This window comes from Rhinoraja longicauda, chromosome 40, assembly GCF_053455715.1.
Source record: "Rhinoraja longicauda isolate Sanriku21f chromosome 40, sRhiLon1.1, whole genome shotgun sequence".
In the NCBI taxonomy this organism is placed as follows: Eukaryota; Metazoa; Chordata; class Chondrichthyes; order Rajiformes; family Arhynchobatidae; genus Rhinoraja; species Rhinoraja longicauda.
The window spans coordinates 3,747,871-3,768,669 of record NC_135992.1 but is presented as its reverse complement, the minus strand read 5'-3'; the positions used below and the strand labels follow the sequence as shown (position 1 = coordinate 3,768,669).

The 20,799-nt window shown below is 48.3% G+C and overlaps 1 protein-coding gene across 5 annotated transcripts in view; it reads right to left on the bottom strand.

Annotated features, from left to right (window-relative positions):
* tcf20 (transcription factor 20) overlaps positions 1-18,556 on the bottom strand; it is an 86,111-nt gene extending 67,555 nt beyond the window's left edge. For all 5 annotated transcript variants that reach the window (XR_013549525.1, XM_078430561.1, XM_078430562.1 and 2 more), the window contains exon 1: positions 18,473-18,556. The gene's annotated coding sequence lies outside the window, so the exon portion shown is untranslated. The remainder of the gene's footprint in view (positions 1-18,472) is intronic.
* Between the last annotated feature and the right edge of the window lie 2,243 nt (positions 18,557-20,799).

Sequence of the window (20,799 nt, the reverse complement as noted above, 5' to 3'; positions counted from 1 at the left end):
TAAAAGAATCAAAATTTGATGTCTATTAATCATTTGTTTAAAATTTGAATGTTCACTCTAGCACAAGCTTCCCTGTTTGAGTATCTCACACTGCACTAAAGTCTGCTGAGTGGAAAGACAGTAACAGAGACAGGAGGGTGTAATTAGTTACATAGCCAGTTTCCATCACATGCAAAGTGTGCAATGAGATCACTGTCAGCCAAAGAATTGGTGGTGGACTGGAACACACAGCAGACTCACTCAGTCAAATTCAAAGCAGAGTAAAATCCATTTTATTCAGCAATTGTGACCCTAAATACGCTGGCAAAAGGTCCGCGGAGTCTATTTTAAAAAGGGGATAATTTTACAATGCTTACAATTAACTCTTAGTCATTTTTTTCTCTAGGCTTGACTGCCAGAAGAATTCTGTACATTTTCATACCTCTACTCTTCCTCTCCTTGACTCTCGGTTTGAAGAAGGGTCTCGACCCGAAACGTCAACTATTCCTTGTCTCCAGAGATGCTGCCTGACCCACTGAGTTACTCCAGCAATTTGTGTCTATCTTCGGTGTAAACCAGCATCAGCAGTTCCTACACAGGAGAATTATCAATATCCCCAGGAACAGTGGTGTCATAATATGAAGTCCAAATGCAGCAGAGGAATTAACAATGGGAATTTAAAAATGACAGCGTGCCGGCCTTTTCACTGGAAACTGAATTTCTCTAGTCACGTTCACACCAGCCCAACTCTTGAAAACAAAAATCACAATTTCACAAATCACGTTTCAGTTTTCATTTAATAATTTCAGTATCTGCTTCTTCAGGATCATCCTCAATGCTATTTTATCAAAGTATCACGGCCTGGTTTGGCAACTCAAACGTCCAAGAACGAAGGAGATTACAAAAAGTGGTGGACACCACCCAGTCCATCAAGGTTACTGACCCCTCCACCATCTAAGGGATTTACAGAAGGTGGGGGTCACAAAAAGGCAGCCAGCATCATCTACACCACCCCGGCCATGCTCACATTTCACTCCTACCATCAGGAAGAAGGTAAAGGAGGCATAAACCATTGAACAATTGAGTCTTCATTCCGAAAACCTTGGCCAACAGCTTCAAGAATAGAATGCTTCTTCCCAACAACAATCAGGCTCTTAAGCACTAAACAATGAACTATCCTTAGTTGCACGAGGAACTTCGGGCTTTTTTTGCACTAGTATGGACGATTATTAATTTATCGTTTGTTATATATTATCTCTGAATATTGTGTTTAGAGGCCTGTCATGCTGCTGAAAATACCAATTTCATTGTTCCACTATTTGTGCACAGTACAATTAAACACTCTGGATTCGACATTGATTTTGGTCAGACTGAAAGGTCTGGCTTCAAGCAGTTTTAGACAGCTTTTGACAACTGGCATGCATTCCCAATTTTGTGCTCTTGTTGCTCTTCAGCTCTTCATCATGTTTACTACTGTATGTTAAATATATAATTAAAAGGCAGTGCCTTACAGCACTTGCAGTGCCGGAGACCCGGGTTCCATCCCAACTATGGGTGCTGACTGTATGGAACTTATACATTCTCCCTCCCTCTGGATTTTCTTTGAGATCTTCGGTTTCCTCCCACACTCCAAAGACGTACAGATTTGTAGGTTAATTAGCTTGGTCCCTAGTGTGTGTAGTATAGTATTAATGTGCAGGGATCGCTGGTCGGCGCAGACTCGGTGGGCCGAAGGGCCTGTATCTCTAAACCAAACTAAACTGAACTAAAAGCTGTGTGAATATCTGATCACTTGCTTAATCTGCCACAACTGGGAAATGCAAGACCAGGCCATGCCAACTGCCCTCAACTTTCTGATGAATCTTCAGTGTACTCCCTCCAGAACCAATATATCCTTCCTGCATTACAGAGCCGAGATTTGAACCTAGCACTTTGGATGAGGTTGAACTAAAGCTATACGCTACCACAGCACAGCTTCATTAATTCTGCCTTCCAGTTCCTTCAGAGTAACCTTTTTAATTGTTTTTTTGTGGCAGTCTGCAGGCCTTGAGATCTCTCCACAGTTCCTCCTGATTTTGAAATTATTCCAGCAGTCCATCTTTCCAAAGTGCTGACTGCGAGGAACTCCGATGTCACAAATTTACCCTGGAATAACCCCTGAATCACTATCCATGGCTTCTGCACCAGCCTGACCCTCAGCGCAGTTGTGTGTGGTCTGACACAATTAACAGCAAACTACCTATGCCAGTTCCCATCCCCGCACAGAAGCACAGCATTTTGTGGAGGGGTGAGGTTCCAATGTGATTGCTGGCTGGCTGGCAATGAGCGTTATGACACACCAAGTCCTGATCGACAAGTCCCTGCAGAGCTTTGATAGCTGGTAAAGTCACACACATCCCCAGGCAAAACCAGCTGCCAGAACTATGAATATCTCTGAATGTTGCTTATGTTCACATTCAAAAATGAAATTAATCAAAAAAAAATTTTTTTTAAAGAATTAAAATTAGTGAACACTTAACCCAAATAATTAAAACATTGAAAATAAGCTGAAACTTGCCCCGCTCATGATGAAGCATGCCGTCCATTAAAATATGAGAGGAATAGATCGGGTAGATGCAGAGTCTCTTGCCCAGAGTAGGTGAAGGGGTAAAGATTTTATAGGAATCTGAGGGGTAACTTTTTCACACAAAGGGTGGTGGATGTATGGAACAAGCTATCAGAGGAGGTAATTGAGGGACTCTTCCAACATTTAAGAAACAGTTGGACAGGTATATGGATAGGACAGGTTTGGAGGTTTGCCTCCCAAACGCGGGCAGGTGGGACGTGTAGCTGGGACATGGTGGCAGGTGTGGGCAAGTTGGGCCGAAGAGCCTGTTTCCACACTATATTACTCTAAAATCTAATGGCTAACCTGGCACTCAATTAGCAGTCTGAAGAAGAGTCTCGACCCAAAATGTCACCTAATCCTTTTCTCCAGAAATGCTGCCTGACCTGCTGAGTTACTCTAGCTTTTTGCGTCTGTACTCGTTTAGCATTCAGATTTCCCAAAATAAATGCTTGCTCTGCAATTAAACTCCACAACACTGAGTAGTCAGAATAACAGTGGCCAAGGCTTCTCATGAAGTAAGACCCTTTACTATTCAGGCAAATGATACGTGTTTTAGATTGGCAATAGATCCTTCCCCAGAAAAAGTTGTACATTACCGCTTATAGTTTTGCTCTCTATCTCCAAGGGAGGATGTACTTTTCCTGGAGACTGTGAAAAGGTGCTTTATTGACTAGATTGTTGGATTGGAGAGTTGAGATACGAGGGATTGAAATTTAAATTGCTTCTAAACTGTTTCTGGATACCAATAGCCAACAACCTTAACCAACACTTTCCTCAATCATACTAAAGTCAGCCAGATATACACTTAGCCATTGTGAAAGAAGCAGGCAGCTTCAGCAGACTGCTGTGATGCCTGCAGCAGTGGTCGAGCCAAGTATTCTCACAATATTTAAGAAATATTTAGACAAGCACTTGAATCAACAAGGCAAAGATGGCTAGGAACCAAACATGGGTAAAAGATGTGACGAAAGGCAGTATTAAGGGCAGCACAGTGGCATGGCGGTAGAGTTGCTGCCTTACAGCGCCAGTGACTCAGGTTCAACTCTACTACAGGTGGTGCCTGTACGGAGCTTACATAATCCCTGCATGACCCACTGGGTTTTCCCTGGGAGCTCCGGTTTACTCCCATACTCCAAAGATGTACAGGTTTGTAAGTTGATTGGCTTCAGTAAAAATTGTCCCCGTGTGTAGGATAGCATTAGTGTAAGGGATCGTTGGTCAGCATGGACTCGGTGGGCCAAAAGGCCCTATTTCCACGCTGAATCTTTAAACCAAACTAAACTAAATGGGTCAGTCTGAACACTATGGGCCGAATGGTTTTTATTTGTGCTGCAGAACTCGGACACTCTTCAGTTCATCGCGTTGTAAAAAAGGTAAATTTTCATGGGAGAGGATGCACAGGACTTTTACCACAACAAAAATTTAACTGCAAGATCTGATAAGCTCGAGTTGTTTTCTTTGGAACTTAGAAGGCCAAGAGATAGATAAAAATGTGAGGGACCTTGGTAAGTATATAGGAAAGACACATTTCTCTTGGTTGAGTGATCTAAAACCAGCGGAGGAGGGGTGCAGATGATCGAGGGAAGACGAAGAAAGAAAGGAGACACAAAAAACTGCAGTTGCTGGAATCAAACAAAGAACAAAGTGCTGGAGGAACTCAATGGGTCAGGCAGCATCTGTGGAGGGTAGACACAAAAAGCTGGAGTAACTCAGCGGGACAGACAGCATCTCTAGAGAGAAGGAATGGGTGACTTTTCGGGTCGAGACCATTCTTCAGAGATGTTGACTGTCTAACCGAAGAGAGACACAGCTTTTTGTGTATATATTCGGTTTAAACCAGCATCTGCAGTTCCTTCCTACACACAGTGTATATTAATGATTTGGACGAGGGAATTGAATGCAACATCTCTAAGTTTGCGGATGACACGAAGCTGGGTGGCAGTGTTAGCTGCGAGGAGGATGCTAGGAGGCTGCAGAGTGACTTGGATAGATTAGGCGAGTGGGCAAATGCATGGCAGATGCAATATAATGTGGATAAATGTGAGGTTATCCACTTTGGCGGCAAGAACAGGAAAGCAGAGTATTACCTGAATGGTGACCGATTGGGAGAAGGGGAGATGCAACGTGACCTGGGTGTCATGGTGCACCAGTCATTGAAAGCAAGCATGCAGGTGCAGCAGGCAGTGAAGAAAGCGAATGGTATGTTGGCATTCATAGTAAGAGGATTTGAGTTTAGGAGCAGGGAGGTTCTGCTGCAGTTGTACAGGGCCTTGGTGAGACCGCACCTGGAGTATTGTGTGCAGTTTTGGTCTCCTAACCTGAGGAAAGACGTTCTTGCCTTAGAGGGAGTACAGAGAAGGATCACCAGATTGATCCCTGGGATGGCGGGACTTTCATATGAGGAAAGACTGGATAGACTGGGCTTGTACTCGCTGGAATTTAGAAGACTGAGGGGGGATCTTATAGAAACATATAAAATTCTTAAGGGGTTGGAGAGGCTAGATGCGGGAAGATTGTTCCCGATGTTGGGGGAGTCCAGAACCAGGGGTCACAGCTTAAGGATAGGGGGGAAGTCTTTTAGGACCAAGATGAGAAAGCATTTCTTCACACAGAGTGGTGAGTCTGTGGAATTCTCTGCCACAGAAGGTAGTTGAGGCCAGTTCATTGGCTATATTTAAGAGGGAGTTAGATGTGGCCCTTTTTGCTAAAGGGATCAGGGGGTATGGAGAGAAGGCAGGTACAGGCTACTGAGCTGGATGATCAGCCATGATAATATTGAATGGCGGTGCAGGCTCGAAGGGCCGAATGGCCTACTCCTGCACCTATTTTCTATGTTTCTATGTTTCTACAGCATATGTGGAGAGACTGGACAGACGTTTCAGACTGAAAAAATAAAATGAAAATTTAGATAAAGAAAGGTGGCGGGAGTCTGGCGCTCACTTCTTGAAAGGGTGGTGGAGAGAGAGGCCTTGTACATTTTAGAAGTACCTGGATATGTAAATAGGGAGTCAGGAGTGTGCTGGTTAGGTCTTTTTCTACCAGCAGAGACATATGGACTGAATGGTCGTTTTCTGTGTTGTAAATTTTTAATCATTTATGAGTCAGGCTCCAGAATATTGAAGTGTTCTCCATGAAAAAAACAAGATGCTACGCCGCATCTGCGCCCAGGATGAGGTGTTTCACACAAGGGCATCGGAGATGTCCTCATTCTTTAGAAAATGGGGGTTCCCCCCTTCCATTATAGATGAGGCTCTCACTAGGGTCTCCTCAATATCCCACAGCTTCGCTCTTGCTCCCCCTCTCCCTATTCGTAACAAGGACAGAGTCCCCCCATGTCCTCACCTTCCACCCCATCAGCCGTCGCATACAACATATTACCTCCAACATTTCCGCCACCTCCAACGGGATCCCACTACTGGCCACATCTTCCCATTTCCACCCCTTTCTAATTTCCGCAGAGACCGTTCCCTCCGAAACTCCCTGGTCCACTCGTCCCTTCCCACCCACACCACCCCCTCCACAGGTACTTTCCCCTGCAACCGCAGGAGATGCAACACCTGCCCCTTTACCTGCCCCCTCAACTCCATCCAAGGACCCAAACAGTCTTTGCAAGTTCATCTGCACCTCCTCCAACCTAATCTACTATATCCGCTGCTCCAGGTGTCAACTTCTCTACATCAGCGAGACCAAGTGCAGCTCGGCGATCGTTTCATTAAACACCTCCGCTCAGTCCATCTTAACTAACACTTCAACTCCCCCTCCCATTGCCAATCTGACCTTTCTGTCCTGGGCCTCCTCCATTGTCAGAGTGAGGCCCAGCACAAATTGGAGGAACAGCACCTCATATTTCGCTTGAGTAGTTTACACCCTAGCGGTATGAACATTGACTTCTCTAACTTCAGATAGTCCCCGCTTGCCCTCTCTATCCCCTCCCCCTTCCCAGTTCTCCCACTAGTCTTCTTGTCTCCGACTACACCCTATCTTTGTCCCGCCCCCTCCCCTGACATCAGTCTGAAGAAGGGTCTCGACCCGAAACGTCACCCATTCCTTCTCTCCCGGTACGGTAGCACAGCGGTAGAGTTGCTGCTTTACAGCGAATGCAGCGCCGGAGACTCAGGTTCGATCCTGACTACGGGTGCTGCACTGTAAGGAGTTTGTACGTTCTCCCCGTGACCTGCGTGGGTTTACTCCGAGATCTTCGGTTTCCTCCCACACTCCAAAGACGTACAGGTATGTAGGTTAATTGGCTGGGTAAATGTAAAAATTGTCCCTAGTGGGTGTAGGATAATGTTAATGTACGGGGATCACTGGGCGGCACGGACTTGGAGGGCCGAAAAGGCCTGTTTCCGGCTGTATGTATATGATATGATATGATATGCTGCATGACCCGCTGAGTTACTCCAGCATTGTGTGTCTACCTAAGATTCTAAGAAGACTTGATAGGATACATGCTGAGAAGTGTTTTCACTGACTGGCGAGTCTAAAACTCAAGTCTCAGCAATAACAATCCACGATTTAAGATTGAAATGAGAAATCTCCTCCTTAGAAAGATGTGAATGATCAGATTGTTTACTCAGGTCCAATGATGTAAAATGGTCTAGCGTGTTCAAGACAAATCAAGCGATTCTTGGATTTCAAGGGAAAATCCTGGAATTCCCATCCCATCATTATTGCAAAGGCACCTTAGGGGTAGCTTGGTGGCGCAGCAGTAGAGTTACTGTCTTACAGCGTTTGCAGCACCAGAGACCCGGGTTCGATCCAGTCTGTACGGAATTTGTACGTTCTCCCCAAGACTGCGTCGGTTTTGTCCGAGATCTTCGGTTTCCTCCCTCACTCCAAAGACCTCCAGGTTTGTTGGATAATTGGTTTAGTACAAGTGTAAATTGTCCCTGGTGTGTGTAGGATAGTGTTAATGTGCAGGGATCGCTGGTTGGTGCGGACTCGGTGGGACGATGGGCCTGTTTTCACACTGTATCTATAAACTCAACACCTGTACAAGATGCAATGGCTCAAGATGGAAGTTTACCTCTAAATTCTAAAGAGTAATTAGGAATTGGTAATAAACCCTGACTTGCCAATGAGGTGCATATGCCATGAATGTAGAGTTGCATGCCATGAAAAGGAGAGTTAATGTCAAACATTAGCTACGGTCCAAGTTAACGGATGAGATTCACAGAATCAGACAAAAATATGAACCTGCTTGCATGTGTCCTTCCCACCATTCATTAAGATCTTTTATCTTAGCACCACTTTCCTGCACTAATCCCATATCCTTTGAATTTAGATACTAAAAGTTAATCTCAATCTTGAACATTGTGACCAATCCACCTGGGTGGAGATGTCCAAGGATTTACTACCCTGCTGGTAAAGAAACTATGCGTGGGAATGACCTGCTGGCTTATACCGAGGATGGGCACAAAATGCTGGAGTAATTCAGCGGGACAGGCAGCATCTCTGCATAGACATGTACACAACATTGCACATTCAGCCTCCCCAGGACTCTGAAAATGGAGCAGGACATCTCTATTCTTTAATCAGTCTGAGGAAGGGTCTCGACCCGAAACGTCACCCATTCATTCTCTCCAGAGATGCTGCCTGACCCGCTGAGTTACTCCAGCATTTTGTGTCTACCTTCGATTTAAACCAGTATCTGCAGTTCTTTCCAACCAATTAACCGGGATACCTCCAATTGCAGAGGCTTTTACTTCTGCTAATAGCTTTTGGTGTGGGGTCTTTTCACATGTCCCATGAAAATCAATCATTGCCCTATGTAATGAACTCATGACTGTCTCAAAAAATTACTTGATCATCAGACAGCGTGGTCTATCCTTCTCAAATTTGTGCTTCTTTATTACCTTATATTTGTTCGACTGTTTACTGACATGAGGCTGATGATAGATTTCAATGGTGTCAGTGTTAAACTGGTTTTTCCCCTTCCACCCTTCTTAAATATTGCTTAATCTTTTTCAGTCCAATTCTCAAGCCTATTTTTTTTAAACCAAAAAGAGATGTTCAGTTTTTCATTAAGTAAATCTATCATATTTGAGATATTGGGGAAATTCTGACTGGACACGAGAAACTCACCTATTCTGGTCTTACACCCAAAAAATTGTTTATAAAAAACACGTAGAGTTATAGACCCATCACCACCAGCACTGTATCCTAATGTTAAACAGTGACAAAATGCAGGCGCACATTTACAGACTGGTACCTGCAGCCTCAGGCAGCTCATCTTAGTACACTGAACTCCATGAACGGAAAGCACATTTACAATTCATAGCCGTCAGAAGCTGTCAGCTTGTCAACAGCTACATGGGCCCAGGGCCAGAGATGAGGTGGAGGAATGTGGTGCTCCACTGCACTTTGCTGGGGTGGAATCTGTACCACGACACTGACAGGGGCACACAATAATAGGTCCTGATTAAAATGAGAGCACCCGAGGTCAGGGATACAACAGAAAATGTGCATCCACGAGAAACGTGCAAAAAATAACCAGGGTAAAAACTGACCTTGGAGAGAACACCGAGGGAAGGGAAATGAGAAAGAGAGCATTTCTCTGAGTAAGCATGATGAGAGACAAATAATATAGCTGAGATCATAATCGAAGACATGTCATTCCTTCTTCTCCCTGCTCCTGCCCAGTAGAAGGTACAGAAGCTTGAAAGGAGGAGCTTCTCCTTTGTTATCAGGCTTCTAAAGGGTCCTGCCATAATCTAGGGTACTGTCCAATTCACCTCTACCCCTTTGTGTACATTGGACTTTGTTTGTGGAGCTGTTGCACTACAATGCTGAGAATTATATTCTGCACTTCATTATATTTATCTATATCCGATCTGTTTGGATAGCATGCAAAATAAACTCCGAAGTGACTCCAAATTTCACTCCTGAATGCTGAACTGTGATATTAGTCAGGTTTTAGCCACCAGAGGAAATAGTCTACTCGATCAATTGTTGAATATTTTAAGCTTTTTGATTCCCTCTCATCCCATACTGAACTCCCAAGCTCCAACTTCCATTGCTTTGAGCAATGTCTAATTTATTTTAGCAAGGAATAGTAATGTGCCTAGAGTAACATTAATATTGTTCCTTGGAGGAGAAGGTTAAGAGATTTGATTATGGTTTTCAAAATCACGCAGCTTTTAGATAAACTGTTTACAATGGTTAAAGAGGAGAAAACTTTGGGGAACTGATTTAAGGAGGTTTACAAAAGAACAGAAACAGATTGTGAAGGAAGAACAACTTTTATCATGCAGTTGAACAGTTGGAATGTAATTGTTTTTAATTTGCAACTACCAATTTAGCAAAGAACTTTCTAAGGGAGATTGGATGATTAGTTTGAAAAATAAATGCATAATAGGGAATAAAACATAGTAGGGATAACTGGATTTCCCTCTGAAAGAGTTGGCACTTTATGAGGTGACTGGCCTTGTCTTGTGCCATAACATTCTTTCATTTTGTGACCATTTTAAATCTGAATTTCATCTACTTACATTGGCACCTGACCTATCATCGGCAATAACTTTGGATATGTAACTCTCGACTTCTTCATCAACTAATCACCTACCATGGATGTACTACAGCCAAATCCCCACCATCAACATCCTGCAGGTCACCAATGATCGGAAACTCAACTAGAGCAGCCACATAAATATTCTGGTTACAGAGAAGTTCACAGGTGAGATATGACACATATCCTGACTTCCCAAAGCCTTTCCAGCAACAATGTCACGGGTCAGGAGTGTAACGGAATAATTTCCACTTGCCTGGACATGTATAAATCCAGTAACACACCAGGATCGCAGCAATATCCAGGACAAAGCAGCCCACTTGTTTAGAACCTCATCTACCACCGTAACCATTCATTGCTGCCGTATAGAGGCAACCATGTGTACCATTGACAAAATGCACTGCAGTTTCTCACCTAGACTACAACTACACATCCTAAACCTACAACATCTACCAGGGGCAGCAAGCACATAGAAGCACAAAAAAAAAGAAAGCTGCTGGAGGAACTCAACCGGTCTGATGGCATCTGCGGAGACAGAGGTTTCACTCAAGACCATTCCACTGGATTGATGGGAACACCACTGCCTGCAGATACCCATCCAAGTCAAGCACCATGCTTATTGGAAATATAATCGTTAATGCTTCATTGTCACTGGGTGTAAATTATGGAACTCCCTATCCAACTGCATGCAGTACCTTCACTAATGGGTCTGTAGCAATTTAAGACAGCAGTTCACCACTAACTTCCCAAGGGTAATTAGACACATGTTATAATGCTGATCTTGTTAGTGCAAACCAAATCCCCAATGACTAAAAAAAATGTTTTTGAATAAAGATAAATGTTAAGGCTCGAGGACATATCATTAGGATTCATCCTTTATCACATCCACACACTCTGGTTCTTGGTCCTCCAAAATATTCCAAATGGAATTTAAACTGGAGGCATCTTATCCCCAAATTAATTTCGTCCCCAAGTCAAAACATTAATGGAAACAACAGTGCCGGAGGAACTCGGCAGGTCGGGGAGCATCTGTAGGGAGAACGGATAGATTGCGTTTTGGGTGTGGACCTTTCATCGGTGTCAAAAAGGGTCCCATTAGATTTCCGGCTGACCCACTGAGTTCCTCCAGCACTGTTTCTTGATCAAAACATTAATAGCTGACATGGATGAAAGTAAGATACCTTAACTTGCCAATGACACAGTGAAGAGATCATAAGGAGGCTACAAAGGAAATAATTCATTTTGGCAGGAAAAATCAAAAAGCATATAATGCAAATGGTGAGAGATTTCAGAGCTCTGAGATGAAGACGAATCTGGTGTCCTAATGAATGATTCGCAAAAAGCTAGCACAGGTGGCTGGTAGGGAAGCAAGGGGTAGGGAAGAGAGCATGAAAATGGTCCATATCATGATTTTCCAAAACAAAGTTGCATCATCTGTGTATGGATCAAGAAACGAGAATTGAAAAAAGAATTGCCCTTATTTACATTTTTCACGTAAATTTCGTAAAAGCATATTTTTATTCCATATCTCAGATTTTGTTTTGGTGGTGTTCTGTGAATTCTGTACATGCAGGCTTTCATTACCCAAATTGTCATTTGGATGCAGATACAATTAGGAAAACCAACAATGTTTTTTCAATTGAACACAATCTCTCAATTGTGTAGGAAGGAACTGCAGATGCTGGCTTGTACCAAAGATAGACACACAATGCTGGAGTTACTCAGCAGGTCAGGCAGCATCTTCGGAGAAAAGAAATAGGATTTTGACCCCAAAATGTCACTTTTCAGCAATTTATGTCTACAATCTCCCTGTTTTTGTTCTTTAGTTATGAAGGGCAATGGTGAGGCCATTTCTGAAATAGTGGATACAGTAAGTGTGTTAATGCATTGAAGGTAGTTTATATAAAGTTTACCAGATTGATACCTGGATTATGCTTTATGAGGAAAGGTTGGACAGACTAGGCTTATATCCACTGACATTTTGAGGGAGAGGGGACTTGATTGAAACTTATAACATTTTGGAAAGTTTGGACAGGATGGATGTGGAAAGCACGCTTCGTCCTGTGTTGAACCTAGGAACAAGGAGTCACTGTTTTTAAAAAGGGTTACCCAATTAAAACAGATGACATGTTCTCAGAGGATTGTGAATCATTGGACCACTTCTTCAGAGGCAATGGAAGCAAAGTTTTTGAATATTTTTAAGAGGTAGGTAAATTCTTGTTAAGAGGGTAAAAGGTGCAATCAGGAACATGGAATTGAATTTACAAGCAAATCAGCCCTGATCGTACGAAATGGCGGAAGAAGTCTGAGGTGCTTGAGTTCCCAATTCCTTTATTCACATTACTTCCAATTCTACATACATTAGTTTTTGCTGTCCTTTTTCACTGGGATATAACACTATCAAAGTCCATTATGACACCCACTTGTTTATCCTGGCAGTGACCTCGATGGAAGATGTATCTATTAATATATTAATGTATATATTAATCAGACAATTTCCTCTTAGCATCCTTAAATTTGTTCATTCAACTTTTCTGCTCTTCAGCCAAAATAGTTTTTTCTTTTCCATCTAAAACCTTCATGATTCCAAACACCAAATATTTACCCATCTTTGCTCCACTGAGAACAAAACTGAGATATTCATTCTTTCCACGTAACTAATCCATCCAATTTAAAGAGATAGGTTAGCCAATGGACAAAACAATAGAAAATTTAGTGTGTTTTGAACCCAAGAAAGAAAATATGAAATCTGGTAAGAAGCAAGGAGAACAGACTTTGCGGATCTAAATATATTCATCATTAAAAGCAAATAGAAGTCGGTTCTCTCTGCTCATCAATTTTTGTTCGAGTGCTCAATGATTTTGATCGTAATGGTGCAAGGTTAATGCCTTTCAGCGCAGAAGACCCTTCAGCCCAACATAGTTGACCGATTCTCCTAATGAACCATCCAATTAATCCCACAACCCTCCAAATGTTTTTGTTGTAAGCATATCTGCCAATTCCCTTTTGAAAGTTACTGCTGAATCTGCATCTGCCATCCTTTTGGGCAGTGTATTCCTGGTTTACAGTACAAAATAATCTTCATCTTTACCTGTAGTTTTGTCATAATTTATCTTAAATCAGCACCTTCCAATAACCAACAGACATACTAATGGAACACATCAACTGTGAACAGACCTACAAATTCATTCTTTGATCTTTCACTGCTCCGAGGAGGACAGCTTTGTCAAATGGAGAAGAGGTTTGGGAGGCAGATAAGATCACAATGGGCTTAGACTGGGCAAAACAGACAGCAAGTTGTTCCAGTTCAGGAACTTTTAAAAGAATACTGATTCAAAGAGATAGAGGAAAGGGGAACAGCAGGATAGTGAATAAAACCTTTTTCAAAAAGTGGTAGTCAGCAAAGGCAGTGGAAATATTCAGAATCAGAAGAAATTAAACAGGCCCTTTATGGAAAATAACTTTCAGGAAAAAAGCATGTGAATACTGTAGGCAGGATTGATATATAATAATAATAATAATAATAATATTCATTTATTGTCATTGCAACGAGTACAACGAAATTAACCAGCTCCACTTCAGCTAAGCTGAACGTCACAACAATTCTATGATTCTTTGTCCTTAATCGGTGGCATAATTCCAATAAGTGCCCAGACCACTCTCTCAAAAATCTTTTGACATCCTTCCCCTAGTAGGTTTTCGCCATTCTATTGAAAGGAGCTTCATCACACCTTCAGGAAGCCCAAACAGAAAACATCTATCGACCAAGCAAGCGGCCTTTTCAAAGTGAGCAGCTGGTCAAAGCAGACAATATTCTATCCTTCTCAACCAACGCTAATTCTTCCTGATCAGCTCATTCTTGTTCAATTGCTCAGATGGTATATTCACTAGCGAGACACAAAATGCTGGAGGAACTCAGTGGAACAGGCAGCATCTCAGGAGAGAAGGAATGGGTGATGTTTCGGGTTAAGACCCTTCTTCAGACTTTGTCACTGAGTTACTCCAGCATTTTGTGTCTACCTTCAATTTAAACCAGCATCTGCAGTTCTTTCCTACACACTGGTACATTCACTATCTATATCTTAACTGATATTGCTCTAAAAGGCATAACATTCCGTTTCATTCTCCTTTCTTAAACAACGTGACAGCATCAGCCAATTTTCAATCCACGAGCAGAATTCCGACCTCAGGAGACCTTTGAAAAATCATGACTAACTCTTTGGAAAATCCCTTTAACCTCAGGATGGAGAGTTTTTACTATCACTATTCATCTACTTGTGAGGTTAATTCCGAGGGAATGCGACAATTTTGGAAGTACCAACTTTCAAATGGCACATTAAAAAAAAGACCATTTGATCTCTCAGATTGAAGAAAAATATCCCATGGCACCTTGCCCTGAAATCAATACTTTGGCTTTCGAAGAACATTATTTAATTCATTTAAAAGCTAAAAATTGTCTTGAATGTACTCTGCCCTGAGCTGATGCAGACTGAGAACAGAATTCCAAAGATTTACTAAAGGTTAAGAAATATTTCATCTGTCCCATATGGTCAACTTCTAACTTTGAGACAGTGACCCAATTCTAGATATCCCAACCAGAGGAAATATGATAAATACATCTACCCAGATAAACCTCCGAAGAATTTTGTACATTTCAACGAGATCAAGCCTCGTTCTTCCAGAGCATTTGGCCCAATTGTTGAACTCTCCTCACATAACAAATCAGTGCTCTCAGAAAACAATGTGAACCTCTACCGCAAGTACATCTTTGCTTGAGTTTGGTGGTGTGGAAAAGTTTTCAAAACCAGACCTGTACACGATATTCCAAATGTGGTTTTACGAGGACTGAATACAATTGTAATAAGACATAAAAAGTCATAATTAAACCTTCTTGTAACAAACATAACGTTTACATTTTTAATTGCATGTTGTACTGACATGTTAACACTCAGTGATTCATATACAAGACACCCAGGATGCTCTCAATACCAATACCTTTCAATCTCTCGCTATTAAATATAACTACACTTTGCTTCTTGTTCTACCTAAGTGGTTGACCTCACATTTTACCCGTGCCATTTACTACATTCTCTCACATCCCATTGCCTCCATGCATTCCACATACATTTTGACACATATATAGGGGTAGGAGCTCTTTAGGAGGTGCCTGTTTCCAGGTTGAATATCTCTGCAAATCCAAGGGTCTAAGCATCTACTTCTGTATCGTCAGCAACAGTTGGTGCAATTACAAAATGACTACAAACAAGTTCAATCAATGAAGTTCCGAGATGTACAACTTGGATGGCAGACTCTCAAAACACTGAATAAGATCAGATCACCACAGCTTTTCAGCCCAAAAGGTTCACTTTCGGAACCTGTATTTTCCTTTGTTCTGTCCTTACAAACAGAGTTTTGCAGAACAAGTCGGAAATTTTCCATGTGGATTCACAACAGACTGTGATGGTGTCTGGGGGGGGGGGGGGGGGGGGGGGGGCTGGACAGCTAAGAAAGGTGGGGGCCTAATTTGGGGGAATGAGCTTGTGGAGCATGGGGTAGAATTTTTTGGGGGGGTCGGGGGGACAGGGGGCGAGGTGTGGGGGGTTGTGGGGGGAGAGGGAGTGTAGGGTTGGGGAAGGAGGAGGGAGGGTGAGGGGGAGGGAGGGTGAGGGGGAGGGAGGGTGAGGGGGAGGGAGGGTGAGGGGGAGGGAGGGTGAGGGGGAGGGAGGGTGAGGGGGAGGGAGGGAGGGTGAGGGGGAGGGAGGGAGGGTGAGGGGGAGGGAGGGAGGGTGAGGGGGAGGGAGGGAGGGTGAGGGGGAGGGAGGGAGGGTGAGGGGGAGGGAGGGAGGGTGAGGGGGAGGGAGGGAGGGTGAGGGGGAGGGAGGGGGAGGGAGGGTGAGGGGGAGGGAGGGTGAGGGGGAGGGAGGGTGAGGGGGAGGGAGGGTGAGGGGGAGGGAGGGGGAGGGGGAGGGAGGGTGAGGGGGAGGGAGGGTGAGGGGGAGGGAGGGTGAGGGGGAGGGAGGGTGAGGGGGAGGGAGGGTGAGGGGGAGGGAGGGTGAGGGGGAGGGAGGGTGAGGGGGAGGGAGGGTGAGGGGAGAAGGAGGGTGGGGGAGAAGGATGGGGTCGGGGAGAGGATGGGGTCGGGGAGAGGATGGGGTCGGGGGAGAGGATGGGGAAGGAGGGAGGGGGTGTGAGGTGGGGAAAGGGGGGTGTGGGGGGTTTGGGGGAGAGGGGGGTGTGGGGGAGAGGGGGGTGTGGGGGAGAGGGGGGGTGGGGTCGGGGAAGGAGGAGGGAAGGGGGTCGGGGGTGTGAGGGGAGAGGGAGGGTGGGGAGGGAGGGTGGGGGGCGAGGATGGGGTCGGGGGAGAGGATGGGGAAGGAGGGAGGGGGTGTGAGGTGGGGAAAGGGGGTGTGGGGGAGAGGGAGGGTGTGGGGGAGAGGGAGGGTGGGGTCGGGGGAGAGGGAGGGTGGGGTCGGGGGAGAGGAAGGGTGGGGTCGGGGGAGAGGAAGGGTGGGGTCGGGGGAGAGGAAGGGTGGGGTCGGAGAGGGAGGGTGGGGTCGGAGAGGGAGGGTGGGGTCGGAGAGGGAGGTTGAGGTCGGAGAGGGAGGGTGGGGTCGGAGAGGGAGGGTGGGGTCGGAGAGGGAGGGTGGGGTCGGAGAGGGAGGGTGGGGTCGGAGAGGGAAAGGGGGTGTGGGGGAGAGGGGGTGTGGGGTCAGGGAAGGAGGAGGGAAGGGGGTCAGGGGTGTGAGGGGAGGGGGCGAGGATGGGGTCGGTGGAGAGGATGGGGTCGGGGGAGAGGATGGGGTCGGTGGAGAGGATGGGGTCGGGGAAGGGGGGTGTGAGTCGGGGAAGGGGGGTGTGAGGGGGGGAAGAGGGGTGTGAGAGGGGGAAGGGGGTGTGAGGGGGGAAGGGGGTGTGAGGGGGAAGGGGGTGTGAGGGGAGTGTGAGGGGGAAGGGGAGTGTGAGAGGGGGAAGGGGAGTGTGAGGGGGGGAAGGGGTGTGAGGGGGGGAAGGGGTGTGAGGGGGGGAGGGGAGTGTGAGGGGGGGAGGGGAGTGTGAGGGGGGAAGGGGGTGTGAGGGGGGAAGGGGGTGTGAGGGGGGGAAGGGGGTGTGAGGGGAGTGTGAGGGGGAGGGGAGTGTATGGGGGGGGGAAGGATGGGGTCGGTGGAGAGGATGTGGTCGGGGAAGGGGGTGTGAGTCGGGGAAGGGGGGTGTGAGGGGGGGAAGAGGGGTGTGAGAGAGGGAAGGGGGGAAGGGGGTGTGAGGGGGGAAGGGGGTGTGAGGGGGGAAGGGGGTGTGAGGGGGGAAGGGGGTGTGAGGGGAGTGTGAGGGGGAAGGGGAGTGTGAGGGGGGGAAGGGGAGTGTGAGGGGGGGAAGGGGAGTGTGAGGGGGGGAAGGGGTGTGAGGGGGGGAGGGGTGTGAGGGGGGGAAGGGGTGTGAGGGGGGGAAGGGGGTGTGAGGGGAGTGTGAGGGGGGAGGGGAGTGTGAGGGGGAGGGGGGGTGAGGGGGAGGGGGGGTGAGGGGGGAGGGGAGTGTGAGGGGGGAGGGGAGTGTGAGGGGGAGGGGGGGGTGAGGGGGGAAGGGGGGTGAGGGGGAAGGGGGTGTGAGGGGGGGAAGGGGGTGTGAGGGGGGGGAGGGGGGAAGGGGGTGTGAGGGGGGGGAGGGGGGAGGGGGTGTGAGGGGGGAAGGGGGGTGGAGGGTGAGGGGAGCAGGCTGTGAGGGAAAGGGAAGGGAAAAAAGCGGGAAAGGGGGAAAAGGAAAGGGAAGGGCTCCCGCGGGATCGCTGCTCTCCCATTAACTGGGACGAAGGGAGTGAATGGAGGGGCGGGCCGGGCCAGGCCAGTGTGAGGCCGGCGGTGGTGGCTGGCGCGCCATTCCCCGCTACCGGGCCGTGTTGGTGTGTGTGTGTGAGGGGCGGGGATACGGCCTGGTGCGGGGCCCCGGGCTGGGCTGGGCGCCGAGCAAACGCGATGCCCCCAACACCCCCCCCCCCCCCCCCCCGGCCCGACAGACAGAGAGAGAGAGAGAGGGAGGACTGACACGGACGGTCCTTCCCCGGCGGTGGCCCGGGTGGGGAGGGTTACGGTGGGGGGGGGGGGGGGGGGTGGTGAGGGGCATCACATCCCTCCACGGCCCGGCAGCCAGGGGCCCGCACCCCGGGGGGAGGGCACCTCATCTCATCTCCCCTCACACTCACACCCCCTCCCCTCCCCCCCCGGGCCCCGGCCAAGCCCAAGCACCGAGCGTTCGTGACGCCCCCTCCCATTTTGTGTGAGAGGGGGGGTAGAGGAGGCGGTGTCCCGGGTGCAGGGCGGGCGGGAGGAAGGGAGGGCGGTTGGCAGTTGGCGGTTGTCCGTTGCCGGCCCCGCGCGGGTACTCACCGCCGCTCGCGCCGCCTCCATTGCCCGCCCGCGCCCGCGCTCCCCCTCCCCCCCCCCCCGCGGCGCCCGCTCCGCGTCACGTGACGCCGGCCGCAGACCCAGCCAGCCGCTCGCCGAGCGCTCTCCCTCTCTCCCCGCCAACCACTCCCCCATCCATCGCTCTGCGCTCGGCTGCATGACCAAACCGAGACCACTCGGCCCGTCCTCTTAGGCCCCCCCCACCACCAACCACTCCCATCCATTGCTCTGCGCACGGCTGCACCACCAAACCGAGACCACTCGGCCCGTCCTCACCTGCCCCCCCCGCCGCCAAAGATACTAGAGGAGCAAGATAGACCACTCGACCCCAAACACCCTAGTACGTCACGGCGCCATTTTAGTAGGCAGAAACTTGCAGAAACATTTAAAAAGAAAAATAACAAAAATCTGTGAATTGACAGGTGTGATATATTCTGCATTTTTATGGTATCATAAAAATAATAATAATAATAAACCACCTTTATTGTCATCCAAAAACATGTTTTTGGGTGAAATTACCTTACCCACAGTCAACAATGAGAGGCAAAGAAAGTAATAAAACACACAATCGCAAAAAACCAACATAAAACAAAAAACATCCATCACAGTGAGTCTCCTCCAGTCCCCTCCTCACTGTGATGGGAGGCCAGATGTCTTCTCTCTTCCCTGCCGTCTCACACGTACTGTTCCCCCAAATCACTGATTACACTGCGGCCGCCATTGGTGGAGCGGGAGCACGTGGCCGCTGGCTGGGTGAGGTCGCGTGGGGCGTGGTGACTTCACCCTTTGTCCCTTATTTGGGAGCGAGGAAGTTGGCGACCCTACTAATACGGGACAAGGGCGGTCCCGTACGGGACAAAGTAATTTAGTCCAAAATACGGGATGTCCCGGATAATACGGGACAGTTGGCAACCGCAGTGCCACCGTGCCACACAGGGAGTTGTGGCCAGTGCTATAACAGTGTTTAAAAGACACTTGGACAGGTACATGGATGGGAAAAGTTTAGAGGGATGTGGGACAAACGCCAGCACATGGGACTAGCATAGTGGTCGGCATGGATAAGATGGGCCAAGGGGCTATCTCACTGCTGCTTTGGCCTTGGCAGCGTTACTTCCGTTAGCATTGTGCCAAGAGATAAAACGTGCACAGAGCTTGCAACGAACGAGGCCTGTGTTCCTTTGTTCGTGAAGGTCGAGGACGTCGTGATCAAGGCATTTGAGAACGGCGGTGGAATGAGATGATAGAGAAACTATGTCCTTTGATTTACAGATTGGAGACAACTCCCTGATGCTTCAGGCCGACTTTCCCCACACACACAGAAAACTGGTAGCGGAAAGCTGGAACTCCGAGCAAGCTGGGGGTTCTTTGATGCTTGCAAGGTCAAGAGTTTTTGCCTGGTTAAAGGAGTGAAGGGAAATGAAGCACAGATCAGTCAGGATTTAATGGAGAGGCAAAGGGGAGGGGGGGTTGGGGAGCGACGGAGAGGGGGGGGTGTGGGGAGGGAAGGAGAGAGGGGGAGTGTGGGGAGAGAAGAGGGGGAGAGTGTGGGGAGGGAAGGAGAGGGGGGGTGTGGGGAGAGGAGAGGGGGAGTGTGGGGAGAGGAGAGGGGGAGTGTGGGGAGAGGAGAGGGGGAGTGTGGGGAGGGAAGGAGAGGGGGAGTGTGGGGAGGGAAGGAGAGGGGGAGTGTGGGGAGGGAAGGAGAGGGGGAGAGTGTGGGGAGAGGGGAGGGGGAGAGTGTGGGGAGGGAAGGGGAGGGGGTGTGTGGGGAGGGAAGGAGAGGGGGAGAGTGTGGGGAGAGGGGAGGGGGTGTGTGGGGAGGGAAGGGGAGGGGGTGTGTGTGGAGGGAAGGAGAGAGGGGGGGTGTGGGGAGGGAAGGAGGGGGAGAGTGGGGAGAGGGGGAGAGTGGGGAGGGAAGGGGAGGGGGGGTGTGGGGAAGGAGAGGGGGGGAGTGTGGGGAGGGAAGGAGGGGGGAGGTGTGGGGAGGGGAGGAGAGGGGGGGAGTGGGGAGGGAAGGAGAGGGAGAGTGTGGGGAGGGAAGGGGAGGGGGAGTGTGGGGAGGGAAGGAGAGAGGGAGGGAGTGTGGGGAGGGAAGGAGAGAGGGGGTGTGTGGGGAGGGAAGGAGAGGGGGGGGTGGGGAGGGAAGGAGAGGGGGAGGGAGTGTGGGGAAGGAAGGGGAGGGGGCAGTGTGGGGAAGGAAGAAGAGAGGGGGGGTGTGGGGAGGGAAGGAGAGGGGGAGGGAGTGTGGGGAGGGAAGGAGAGGAGAGGGGGGGTGTGGGGAGGGAAGGGGAGAGGGGGAATGGGGTGAAGGG